The sequence below is a fragment of the Struthio camelus genome, chromosome 7 (genome assembly GCF_040807025.1).
Source record: "Struthio camelus isolate bStrCam1 chromosome 7, bStrCam1.hap1, whole genome shotgun sequence".
NCBI lineage: Eukaryota > Metazoa > Chordata > Aves > Struthioniformes > Struthionidae > Struthio > Struthio camelus.
The window spans coordinates 3,406,010-3,419,273 of NC_090948.1; the positions used below are offsets into that span (position 1 = coordinate 3,406,010).

General features: G+C 39.4%; 2 protein-coding genes across 4 annotated transcripts in view; one reads left to right on the forward strand and one right to left on the reverse strand.

Moving 5' to 3' along the window:
* The window catches only part of DOCK1 (dedicator of cytokinesis 1), a 321,007-nt gene that overhangs the window by 165,566 nt on the left and 142,177 nt on the right, over positions 1-13,264 (reverse strand). The gene's annotated exons all lie outside the window — the stretch shown is intronic.
* INSYN2A (inhibitory synaptic factor 2A) overlaps positions 1-13,264 on the forward strand; it is a 75,688-nt gene that overhangs the window by 1,981 nt on the left and 60,443 nt on the right. The gene's annotated exons all lie outside the window — the stretch shown is intronic.

Consider the following 13,264-nt stretch of genomic DNA (forward strand, 5'->3'; position numbering starts at 1 on the left):
ATGTGCTTCTTAGGGCTCCACAATTATTAATGATGTTTATTTTTAACAGGATGGTCAGAGTAATTCACATCTTGAATGAAATCAGCACCTTTGTCCCCCACTGACACAGAGGAAAAATAACCAGTTGGGCAACAGCACCACAAAAGAAAGTGTGAGTTACTCATCAAGAGGGGACAGCACTTAACATGCAGTGCGCCCTCTGCTAATTAGGCTCACAAGCAAGTAGCTCAGAGGAGCATCTCTGTGGGTTTTTCGGGTTAACTATTTCCCTGACAGAAGCGGTTTTGCGTCGCTGAAGCACAGCATATATAATGAACGGAGGGAGGAGAGAGCGACTCCGCTCAGTGCGGATTAGCATATACAAGGGGAACATGACTAAGGTCCGCGCGCGCCGCTCATCCCAGAGCGTGTGCGCGCTCCCGACACGCTGCCAGGGACCCCACGCCACTGGTCGCCGCAGCACGCCGGTACGCTCCTCGGCGGTCCAAACTCAACAACAGATTGGGCGAACGGCACAGTGAGGGATTAATAATAATGTTTTGCTTAGCCTGCTCTCGAGAAGGGAAGAAGCAAACTTAATAATACTACAAAACACTAGTCCTTTGCTGTGACCAATGTGGTAACGACAGCCAACGAAACCTATTAGCTTGCCAAAAAATCTATGTTAAAATGGAAAAGGGTACCTCCGCAAAGCGATCGAGCTGTGGCATCTGAAGGCAGTTCCTCATCCAGCCGTTGGCAGCTTGGGCAGGGAGAAGTTAGGATGCACAGTCACACAAATCATGCACACTTGAGGAAATTACAGTACATGTAGGAGATTTGAGAACATAAAAATTTCACATCCAAAACCTGTTTAAATTACCTATTCAAAAAGGTCTTATTTCACGCCTTATCACAGGCGATGTTTAAAGAACTGCTTGCAAGCCTGTGCAAGACCTTAAAAACATGTAAGCAACAAATCTATTTCATAGCATTAATACTCCTTTATGTTTTTGTGCACTCAGTTTTCAAACTACATATGCTTTAAGGAAAGGAGATAGCGAGCATATTTTAAGGAAAAATCTCAAGAGTGGTGAATTCAATGGGAGTTCCCCGTTCAGCTTTTTAAAAACCAGAGCTTGCTTTTATTCTGTGTAGAAAAATACCTTGAAACCTATCAACATACTGGGAAAATTTACCAGGTGTTTGCATTCGGTTTTAAATTATTACTGACTACACAGAATATGATTGGAGCATTCTCTTGTTGCAGTGGCTCATCACCACTCTGAAGTCAATTTACTAGTTTTACTACATTCAAACAGAAAACAGCCGCTCTGCTGATCCCTTAATACTGTCAGAACAGTTACACTTGCACCATGCCGTGGCGATCAGGGCCTCAACAATCACCTGCTTTTTAGTTACCCATATAGACACAAGTCTCATAGGCAAAGATAAACAGAGAAATAACATTTCAGTGATGCAAAAGCTAGTTTTCACGTCCTTCTCTTTGCCTATTTTCTCCTCCCTTCAAGCAGCAGAAAGATACTAGGCCTGTAATAGTTTTGCCAGTAATAGTTTTTCCACAGCCTGGCCCCCTGACTTCTTATAGTTTGTCCAGGTTTACACTCTGAGGAGTGTAGAAGACACATAAGGGCCATTTTCACAGTCTGAATTAAGCAGAGATGGATTTACAAGCCCTGGGTCTGGAGGCCTCCAACAAGCCCTATGGATGAAGGTCAGAGCTTCTTCATACCTCATTGCAAGAAGAGATTTCTTCTTGCAAAGAAGTGCTGAAGTTCTACCATGTGCCAAATTTCAAAATCCACTGATCAATATCGCTGATCATTTGGCCCCCAACTCAGTCCATTAAAAACAAACAAAAAAAAGGTTAAACATCTCACAAGCTCTATGTCGTTATGACGAAATATTTGTGATCCTCAGCTACTAAATGAGACTGATTAGTCATTTATAACCATTAATATGCTAGCCAGCAATATGGTCACGTACACATACAAATTCAACTGTATGGCAAAGGTAAACAACTTTATAAGGAAATTTCTGTTTGAAATGAGATCTTAGTATTAATTTGAAATGTCAAGAGACTATAACTGGTAAAATAACACTATCTGAAAACTAAGGATCAAAGCAAACCAAAATATTCACCCTGCACTTGACATTTAGGAGAGCAGAATGGAGCAACCAGCCAGGGACACAAAAAGAAACACTTCCGTTGGCGAGTACAGCAGCCTTGGACAAACTCTTCACCACACCAGCTTTTCCTGCAGAAATGCTAACCTGTTCAGCTTCATTTTTTCTGAACATCTTCCTCTAACACCAGCTTTTCATTAAATAAGCTAACATACAGTCATGCAGTCGACCCAAGAACATATACCTAGGTGACTTCTGCACCTGATTTAACAAAATCTACAGAAACTAATCTGGGCTGGCACACTTGCTTTTTAAAACAAAGACAACACTTCTGAACTCTTATACAAGCTTCCTTCTCATGCATGACTTGTCTAGGGCTCTCCCGTACCTTCCCATAGGTCTGGTCTTTCTCAGCATCCTTTTTCTGCTCTGACAAATGCTTTCTCCCTCATTATCTTCCACCTGGACAGCCTGCTCCTTCAGATGCAAGGCCAAAGATCTCTCCATCTCTAGAGAGACCATTAATTTCTTTTTTAGTAGTCTACACCATCTAAAGACATTTTCCTCCATCTGTATGTACTTTTTCTTTCATTTTATCTAGTACAGGAATTCCTTGTTATTTGTACTGAAATCATGTGGATAAAATCCCAACCTTAACTGTTTTTTGTGACATCTGAGGAGAAGGGAAGCAAGTGACTTGTCTTACTTTTGCATTTCCATGATTGCAGTAGTATGCTTGTAAATAATGCCAACATATTATTAAAATTAGTTAAAAAATTAAGCTACTAAAAATATGTAAAGGAAGATCACTCTATATGGCCTAAATGAGGAAGATGTATCAAAAGGTAACAAAGCAGGATTTAGATGTTTTGTGCTCATCTCATTCTTTTTTCTCCCTGCTTCTTTTACACCAGTCCTTCCTCACCTCTTCATTTTCTTTTAACCTTCAGGAAAAACAGAGACACCTAGTCAGAAGTTCAGTTGTACAAAAGACACATTCTGAAACAAGTCATAACCATAGAACTGAAAGCAGTAAAGGCTTTGCCGTACAGACCAAAGAAAAAAAATCCAATATGTTTTCTAATTACTTAGAAAATTGTGATTTTGTACTGAGGGTGTTTTCCCCCGCATTACAAGACCAATATAACTTAAATAGGCGCATCCTACTTCCACAGTGATCTAAGCAATGGGGACTCCTAAGTCTTCTGAAGTTTCAGTGAGACCCATAAAACAAAATGCAGGGAAAAATTCACCATGCAACCACAACTTGGACAGCTATATCCAAGCTGTCTTTAAATGGGTTAGTTTTGGAAGCCATAGATACCCAAGCTTAATCACAGCAAGAGCACAGGCTCGCTTAGGACTTCCAAGAAAATCGCAGCAGTCTGCTCGTGTGGAGCTGCCAGGCTCTAGCACTGGAAACGAGGCGCTTGGTTCACAGCTGACACGAGTTACACAGCCCCAGCGAGCCTCCTGCATTTGAACTGTGGTGCAGCTCTCTTTCGAGAATTGAAACAGAAGTTGTATAATGCTCGATACAAAATTGCTTAAGTAGGTGCGTGGATTGCAAACCACAGTGTAAGAAAATTGGCAGCATGAATAGTGCTTTGAGTCTGGTTAGCTTCTTGCTGGGAGAAGAAGCAAGGAAGAAGAGACAATTCAGTCAAATTAATAATGTTTAGGCATTTATATATGAATAGGGAAGGAAATTCATAGCAAGCCCAATTTCTCCTGCAAATCATTAGTAATAGGTTGTTCATGCCCATTTTGCTATTATGTTATTTTCTCCTGCAAATACAATCGGAAATGAATGAGGAGATACAAATAAAGAAATATAAGTTATGAATCGGTTTAAAGCGTTTTTGTGCATCAAGGCCATCGGCAAATAAAATACAGCAGTATCTCTGAGGAGCTGACAAACGGACAGATAAAAACATCCCAATGCTAGAGAGCGTAATTCAGCAGAAATTATGCTTGAACTGTCTGTTAACACTGATAACATTGATCCATTCTGCAGACTGGGCCTAAGTTCTTGAATTCTGGATGAAACTCTGTATTTTAGGCAGTTTTAGCTGCACAAGTTGGTGGAAGAAAAGTGTATTATATTCTTACATTCACACTAGTGGTAGTATTAAACACACAAAGCCACAATAAAAACGAGGCAAATTATCTGACTAGTAGGCAATTCTGGTGCCTGGAGCTTTGTCCAGGCAATTCTTATTAATCGTATGGGAGCTCTCTGCTACGATCCTATACTTTTAGATAAGCAGAGTATATAACTCAAGCTGACAAATGGGGATATGAATATTCTTAGAGGATATTTAATTAGTTTAATACACTTTCCAGTCATTCATAGCACAAAATAATCTACCCTAAAATACTACCATCAGATTATTTCCAGGGCTTTCTCCAAACTGTCTCCCGAGTCCACAAAAATGGAAACCAATCTATTCCACCTCTCTGCGCTACCTTTGCCCACTCTCATTCACTCTCTTCCATTCTCCATACAGTTCTTCCCAAATTGAGTCAAAAACCTTTTCCTTGGTGACCTGGAACTAGCCTGTTTGCATCTGTGTTACCCGTCAACTCTGCACCTTCTGCCAGATGCCTCATCAGTTCCTCGCTGATGAGAATCTGAGGCTTTTGGACTTGGGATTTTGGGAATTCACATTGAGGTTTCCAGTTTCAGATAGCCTCCCCTCACATCTGAGTTTGTGGCTCTTCCTTCACGGTATTTTTTTCAAGCGCATCTCAGAACCAGCTTTCACAAAAGAAGTTTTACAAAATTAGAGTACCCACACCTACAGTACAACAACTGAAGAACAGCTTTTTGCTGTACTGATTTCACTCTTTTCAGGTAACTAATGATGATTTTTGTACCATCCTTTGCCGTCGCAGAAGTCAACATCAACCTGCTCAAGTCTAACTATACATTGTTAATTTACAATTTCAGCAGAGCCAGAACCACTTGAACTCAAAAACCATTCACACATGTCTTCCTCAAGAAAGTGAAAATTGCATGGCATTTATTTCCTGGTGACTGCTGACAACCCTGGAGTGGAAATACAAATCTCCTAGACTGATGCCATTCATCAGGTAATATCCTGCTACAGATGTCAGGCTCTGGACCAGAATTACCCAAGTGCATTTTTTTAACACTACTTAACACCGTCTTCACACACGTCTGCGCGCCACCAAAATCCCAACAGAAGGAGTAGACAGCGCTCTGGTGCCTTAAGGCTACTGACCTCAGCAAAGGCATTTCCCGTTTGTAGGAACCACTAGCACAGACTACAGTACCAGTTTTCCCTACGAGGAGATTATCCGCACTGCTGGTGGAGCTGACTGATGGGCGTACATCACACTACCCCCGAGCTGAGCCCTGCGCTGGCTTTCCGTTACTGCCGCAGTGACATGGAAGATGCAAGGCTGAAGTATGGAGCTGGAACCTGCTTGTGTGTCTGTCTTTATACCTACCCAACGTTTGTACAGCTGAGATGAAAACAAAAATAAGCTCTATTTGATGCAGATGCTTGAGGTCTAGAAATGCAGTATCTCGTGCCCCAGTCACCCTCTCTAGAAGTCTGGCACTTGCAATCTGTTGGCCTGAGCTAAAGAACAGAACTGCTTTGTCTGTCATCATTTGATTTTTTTTCTTTTTTTATGAGCACCCATAAAAACTATCAATGTTTACTGAGAACAGTTTAAAATTAGTATTAAGCAATACTGCAGATACCAAACTGACATCACGCTCTCATTTTTAGCAGCTTCCTATGTAAATTATTTAACAGAAAGTCTCATGAAAATGAAAAAGCCTCCCAGTGAAGTACAATGGCTTTTGGACTCCTGTAAGTCTGCAGAGCACGTGCAGAACTACTTGTGACTGTACCAAAAGCAGAACATCTTCATCCGTGTTCTCACACTAGAAGTATCAGATGAAGTACTGACAGAACAAGGCGTTGCAGACTTGCATAGCACAACAACGCTGGTAAACTTTTCCTCCAGTTTTCACAGTAACAATAAGCCATGCAACACAGTAAGAAACATCCAGATGCCACGTGATCATATTTACCCCAGAGAAAAACTTTCAAGGCAATTAAGAAGCTATCATGTGTCATCACTGTAACTAGCTGATTGATAGATCCATTTCTGGAAATTGTACTATCCCCCATCACAACTCCACCAAGCGTTTGTAGTTTACAGTGCCATGTGTTATTTCAAGATAATGCATCCCCAGCTGGTTCTTCAGCAGAACCTGAAGAAATAAAGGATCAGACTAAGGTAGTCAGGTTTTGACTTGGTTTCCATGTGTGGAACAACTGAACTTTTTCCAGGAAAAATATAAATAACCCTCCCCCCCCGACACACACACATAAACTGTAATTACACAGGCTGCTGGTAGCGCACACAAGCTTTCTTCTCTGGCCTACGTAGCGATAATGTAGGCAACAAATCTCAGTGTCTCCAGACCACAGGCTGAAAAGCCCTGATTTAGGCAAATGGTAGGAATGCTCTGCAATTCATTGGAGTGGTGCAAACTTCTCAAAACAGGAAAATTATAAGGCTAAAGCAATTTACCCTCTACTTGATAAAATAGAGAATATAGAAATGCAGCAATGAGAATGAATTCAGTATTGAGCAATAAATAAGGAAGTTCAACAGAGAAAAAATTCAAGTTCAATGCCTAAGGGTTTCAAAACAGATTTTTTAAAAAAGTACGAGTTTGACATTTACCACGACTGCTATCTCTATTCTTCTACATGAACAATTCTGATACAAGGATGACAGCCTGCTCTACCGCAGCAGTTCTGTGCATCACTGCAATACAGTGGGAGCTTTTAAAAGAATATCCATCCATAGATGGATATTATTAGGAAACACAAAAGTTGGGCATATAAGCACCCTTGAATGTATCTGAAGATCATATCTGATCCTCATACTTGCATATTAAAACTCCACAAAATATTCATATCACACAGGAAAAGTTTCTGTCAACAACTAATAACTGGCTAAGATCATCAATATCTTCTAGCACTTTTTTTATTCAGTTCAGTTTTGTTTACTGGACATTGTTTACAGCTGGTCTGTAATTAGGACCCTACCATGTGATTTTTAAGTTTGTATCTTTAACAACATGGTCAGCTAATCTAACAATTAGATTCCTTTCAAAAGATTGAAAATACTTCTAAATAAATTGAGTGAAAAATTATAATGTCTGAAAGTGGGAAAACAACAACATGGTTTTTAGCAGCACTCTAGTTAACTCAAAATTAAGAGAAACATTTAGATTACAAGTATATCATCCTCAGATTGTTATTACTAGTGTATGCTATGGTATATTGAGAATTAACCTGAAGCTAGGCTTCCACCTTAAGTTTATTTATAGGAAGTAATTTCACATTTCTGTCAGATGTTTGTTTTTAACAGTAGATGCCTATTCTTTTCCGAGGTGTACTTAAAATAAGACTCATGAGCATCAAATAGTCTTTGAAAAACAAATATGCATTATGAAACTTTATGATAATATTTAGACATAAAAACAGCATACAGGGCAGGGGAGATGTGGCATGAGAAAGAACTGCCTTGATACTTTTAGACGCCTAGAGACGTTCACATCACTAACCACCTTTCCTTTACCTGGTAAACCCTAATTATTTGCAATGCCTTGCATTATTTTTACTTTAAGCTATTAAATATACGCATAAAAATCTTTCTGATCTTAACATGTGCACAAAAGTTTACAGCTTCTGTCTATACAGCCTTCATTTGGCCTGAAAATACAGACTGGACTCTGTACCTTTCATTTACGCCTGGAAATTGGAATCTTTTATCCACTCTGATTAATATAGTAACATATTTATTTTTAAATACATTACTAAATCATAAAACTCAGAAATCAAATTTAAATTATAAGGTAAGCAACAAATCTACTTTTTCTTCATTAACAAATCAATTTGGAAATTCAGCAGTATAATTCACCTTATAGTGCCATGACTTTGCAGAGTTTTGGAGTAAGAGTAAGTAAGCCTGCAAATATTTCCATATATACTTAAGTTTTTCCTATGGATGCTGACTTGAACGGGATAGCTCAGTACCCACTGCTCCTCAGAACTGACATGCGAATCACAGAATAGGCCTCTTTCCTAGAAACGTGCATGCCATTGCTAAAGAAAGAAATCTGGACAGCATCACTAAAGGAAGAATTGAAAGGGAGCGATTTATTTAAACGAGTAAAATATGCTATGGGAACCTGAAATAATAAAGGTGGTGGTTTCCATGACTTACCCTGAAGATTTACTGACTTAAGGCTTCTCTGTACATCACTTTATTATTATTATTATTATTTAATAGATTATTCCCATATTCAAACATAAGGGAACACTGCTTAAGGGTAATCAACCAGGAGTTTAAAAACAAATCACAGCTAGAAAATGAAAATTCAGCTCTGTGATCACTTAAATATTTAGCTTAGCAAATTGGGTCATGCAGTCAGGGTTTGTTCTTAGTAATTACAGACAGAAAATTATTTGTATTATCTGTATTTCATTGGCACCTGCAACGAAATTCCAGTCCAAAGCATTTACTAGCCCACTGACAGAGTAAGCCAGAAGCTCGGCAGTACTCGCCCAAACAGAAATTCCAGCTCAGTAGTTTCCTGAGGAACCAGAAAGCCCTGCAGTTTGCATCGTGTTTCCTAGTCACACATTTGTATGCCAGTCTCTGCTTGTATTCCAGAAAACACCATAGGGCTGAGTAACGGGCAGGAGAATTAGAGAGAAATCGTGCAGGCAGAGGAAATAAATTGAGATTTCTTTTTCCAGTCTGCCAGCCCAGGCCCAGGCTGTGCCCATGGCATGCTCCTGCTCCCACTGAAATCAATACAAATTTCGGCACTAACTTCACTGGGAACGGGGCAGATCTAGCATGGTCTGCTCTCGAATGCAGGTTACATGATTAAGCAGGCCTCCCAAGCGAGTACGTTGTAGGTGGTAGTGCCTAAGTAAGCAAAAATTGAAGTCAACACCTTCTTCAAAAAATAAATGAAACAAAACAAAAAAAACTGTCACATAAACTTTTCTGTGCTGCCTATTAACTCCCGATTAACTGCTTTCTCAAACACTCAGCTACCCGATGTGCACATATAGTTCTCCTTGGAGACGCCAAGAACTGAGTAAGACTTAAAAATAATCTTAATTCTTTTGATAGTTATCATTCTTAATCACAGATATCTAGAAAATGATTAGTCCAAGCTACTAGTGGGAATAGAAACCTCTAGATTAGCTAAATCACGCACGCTGATACAAGTGGGAGAAGGAGACAAGCATATCTGAAGAATCAATTTATTGGCTATTAAAGACACTTAAAATTAACTGCATCACAGACTATACTACATCATTTATCTTATTTCCATTCTGTAAAATATCATCAGACTCCTGGTTTCATCTGTATTAAAAACTCAATTAATTTTGTCTGCTATGTCTTTCCAAACTAACCCAGTGCTCTGGCAGTGCCAGAGATTACGGGATCTGAAAACTGAGCCAGTGTCTTCAATTCAGAGGTGTGCTAACAAAATATCAAGCCAATGCTTCAGAATAAACCTACTGCGCTAGTGGATCCTGTTGTCAAATACCAAGTACCAGAAAGTCACGACAGCAGGAACTTCCAGAGCAACAAGGTAGTCTAGGAGACATTTTCAGCAAGTGACTTTCAGATGCAGGAAACAGCTTTTGTGTCAGCTGCCTTTATGCTTCAGAAGTGCGTCCTCCTTTCAGACATAATTACTGAATATTTCACATCTAAGTGCAACCTATTTCGTATTTGCTGCAATTTCTTAGCAGTGCAAGAACTCACGTGAGCAGATTTGAACACTAACGGACACAATGGCTATTACCTTGCTGTATCCATTTTTCCGGTAAACTCATTGGTTTAGCACATCCTTTCATAAACATGGAAATAAGGGCAGAGTTTCTGGTTTTAATGGTAGTTTTTTAACACCGATGCGTGTTTTAGCATCGTACGTGTTAGATTTGTCAAAATTCAAGCTGAGCGACCCACAGGTTTGTATCTTACAAAGCGTTTCATTACTCACTAAAGCATTCTGAATTTCCAGCTTTATATATTAAGACGGATAGATAAATATTTATATTCCCTACCAGCACCATCTTTGGAAGCTGTCAACCAGTGGGACAAACCAATGGGATACAGAACATGTCACAAGGACAGGCCTAACTTAATTGTTTAATGCGCGTCGCAGTGAAGGTATAATCCAAAGCAGCAAATAAAGGATACTAATATTCCCCACAAAGCTTGACTAACCGCTTATTTTGGCACTCCTCTGGAACAAAAACTCCCTAACGTTCATCAGTAGTTCATTTTTTTTCCTGCAAAAAATACCATTTGTTTGTACGTCATGGATTAAAGGCCTGTGGATAACTGAACTGATCTTAGCCTGCCAGTAGGGCGCAAAGGACAACAGATCACTGTAAGCTTACGTTTTATCTCTAGGCTTCCCTCTAGCATTTCTGTTCTCTTCCGTGACTTCCTCTCCCTATTATAGAAGGCGCTATTTCTACACCCCCCCCCCCCCAAAAAAAAGAGAAACTTGGTCACCTTGGTACCAGATGCTGTACTTTCACACACAGATTTAGTGTGAAAACTACTACATAGCAATTTAAGATTTCATTATTTGAGAGGTTTTTGTCCCAAATCTTCCACTTTTTGCTCTCTCCGCCTCTTCCCCCACCCCCTCATACAGACTTACTCAGGTTGGATGTTTCTCATACAGATTCAGGTAGGAACTTCCCCTTCTAAAAAGACAGTTTCTCATCACAACTACCTGAACATGACAAATGGGTGGGTTTTTTCTTTGTTTTTAAGGGCAAACTATACAGATTTTGGAATATTTCAGTTAGATGTTTGCAAATTACTGAGACCAGGGAAATAAAACATGACAAAATTTAAGTAATGGCAGATTTGCATGAGAGGTTTTGAAAGCAACAAGCTAACGCTGGCGACCAAATCTGCGGCAATCCTCAGGACTGGCTGCGGCAGCCACCTCACACCTCGGTTTCCCTAGAAGAAAAGGCGGCCAAAACACTAGCTGCCATACTGCTGGGGTCACTGGCTTGAGCGGTTAAGTTTTACTCTTTCTGGGTGTCACTCTTTTTCCCTTTATTGCACAATGCCATTTAGAGATATAATAAAGTTTCGCCCTTTCTCAGGCGAAATTTCCTAACAGGACTTTGAGTGAAAAATAGCCTGGAAACTGAAGCCCCGACATGATCAGACTTTTGTGTGTGACCATTCAGAGCTAACAAGAAAGAAATATTTCAAACAATAAAAGGCAATATAAAGAAGATTACAAGTTCAGGTTGAAGCACTCAGCCAAGACTTAGATCTCTCTGCTTGGCTTTGACAAGGAAGGAGTACTAAATTCAGTGTGTGGTATACTGGATAACCTCTTTCCCGAGTGCAACAGACCATCGCTCCCAGGAAACCTCGCAGTATACAGGTGGTCCGCCATGCACATTCGGGCGTGTTAGTAACTTCCGGAAAATCGTTTTATTCTTTTCTTTAAAAAAAAAACTATAAACTTTCAATTTTCCCTTGAAAATAACTTTTCCCTAAATGAAAACTAAATACACAGGATTCACTCACTGGTGCCACAGGGGTTGGTTTTTAAAACATAACCCTATTGTAGCACTTAACTCTTATGTAAGAGTTTCAGACTTCTTATTTAATGGAAGGAAATAATTTTTATCAAAAAAGTTACGTTACCTAAAAGTCCCTTTACTCATATTACATTGTACTCTGAGTCCCTTTGAGAGTACATGAGCATTTACATAGGAGACCCGTGCAGAATACTTGGATTAAGTGGGAATTTGGTAATTCAGCAACAGGATTAGAGAGAAATTTGTGCAATAGGAGACTAAAATGACAACTTTCAAGTGAGGTGTAAAAACGAAGTCTTAACCGTTCATAGTTACTACAGATCCCATATGATCTGTACAGAGATGGAGCTGTTGTTTTTTGCTACGTGCTATGTTAAGCAGTTGGCATCTTTTCATCCTTGAGGAAGTGCTTATGTTTCAATAGCAGAGTAAGTAATTTCTGTGAATCATCACCGTTGCTTTTTTTTTTTTTTCTTTTTCTTTCTGAAGTGCTTTAGGAACCTTTGGGATAAGGAGCTTTTTTATTTTTTTAAATAAAGGCATATTAGCACTTCTAGTGAAGGCTGGGTTGTTTTGCATTTAAAGCAAAACCTTGATTTGTGCACTGTTCACTTCGGCTACAAACTTCCATAGCTCATAATCTTTACGAACATAGCAGTACCAACCACTTGCTAACAATAATTACACTTTTCCCAGATTTTAGGTTAAACTATGAGATAGATTTCAAAAAAGCAAACAAACGAAAAAAACAAATTGCCTACACCTCTAATGACAAATACATTCCTTGTAAAGATGCAGAGTACATTACACAGAGAGGTGTGCCTGGTAAGCCCAAGTATTGTTAAAAGCAATACCACAGTCTTAATATTAAATATTTGCATTAAAGGAGAAGGCGATCCGAACTATATGTGTTTCTTTTCTTTGTACAGACTTTTTATTCATTTACCCATAGTTTTTATTAATTATCAAGTAAATTTATATGACTGGCTTCCTGACAGCTTAAGTTCCCTTCCAAAGGGGCCAGAACACCAAACAAGCTCCATCAGTCAGACAACAGCAACGGTGCCTGCTGTCTGCAAAGAGGGCTACAAAGAGCTCCCGGGTGCAGCTCTAGACTGCCACAAAACCGTTTGTTTTTTTTTTTAACCTTGGTATCATCTTGCTTTTGTGGCCCTGCAGAAGTCTCAGCCAATTTACAATCCAATTTCTCTGCCTATCCAATCCAATTTCTCTGCCTATAAAACAGGAATTACCTATATTTAACCTCTCTGGGTAGGAGGAGGTTTTAATAAATCTCAAAGTATACCGAGAAAAAGAGGAACTATTTTTCTAACAAAAGACTGAAGTCTAATATTAAAGGATTACGACTTAATTGAAAGAATCAAGCAAAAAGGCTGTCTGTGAGCGGCAGACATTTCCGTCAAAGCCCGAGAAGTTTTCTCGTAGTTTGCAGTGTTTAGAGCTAA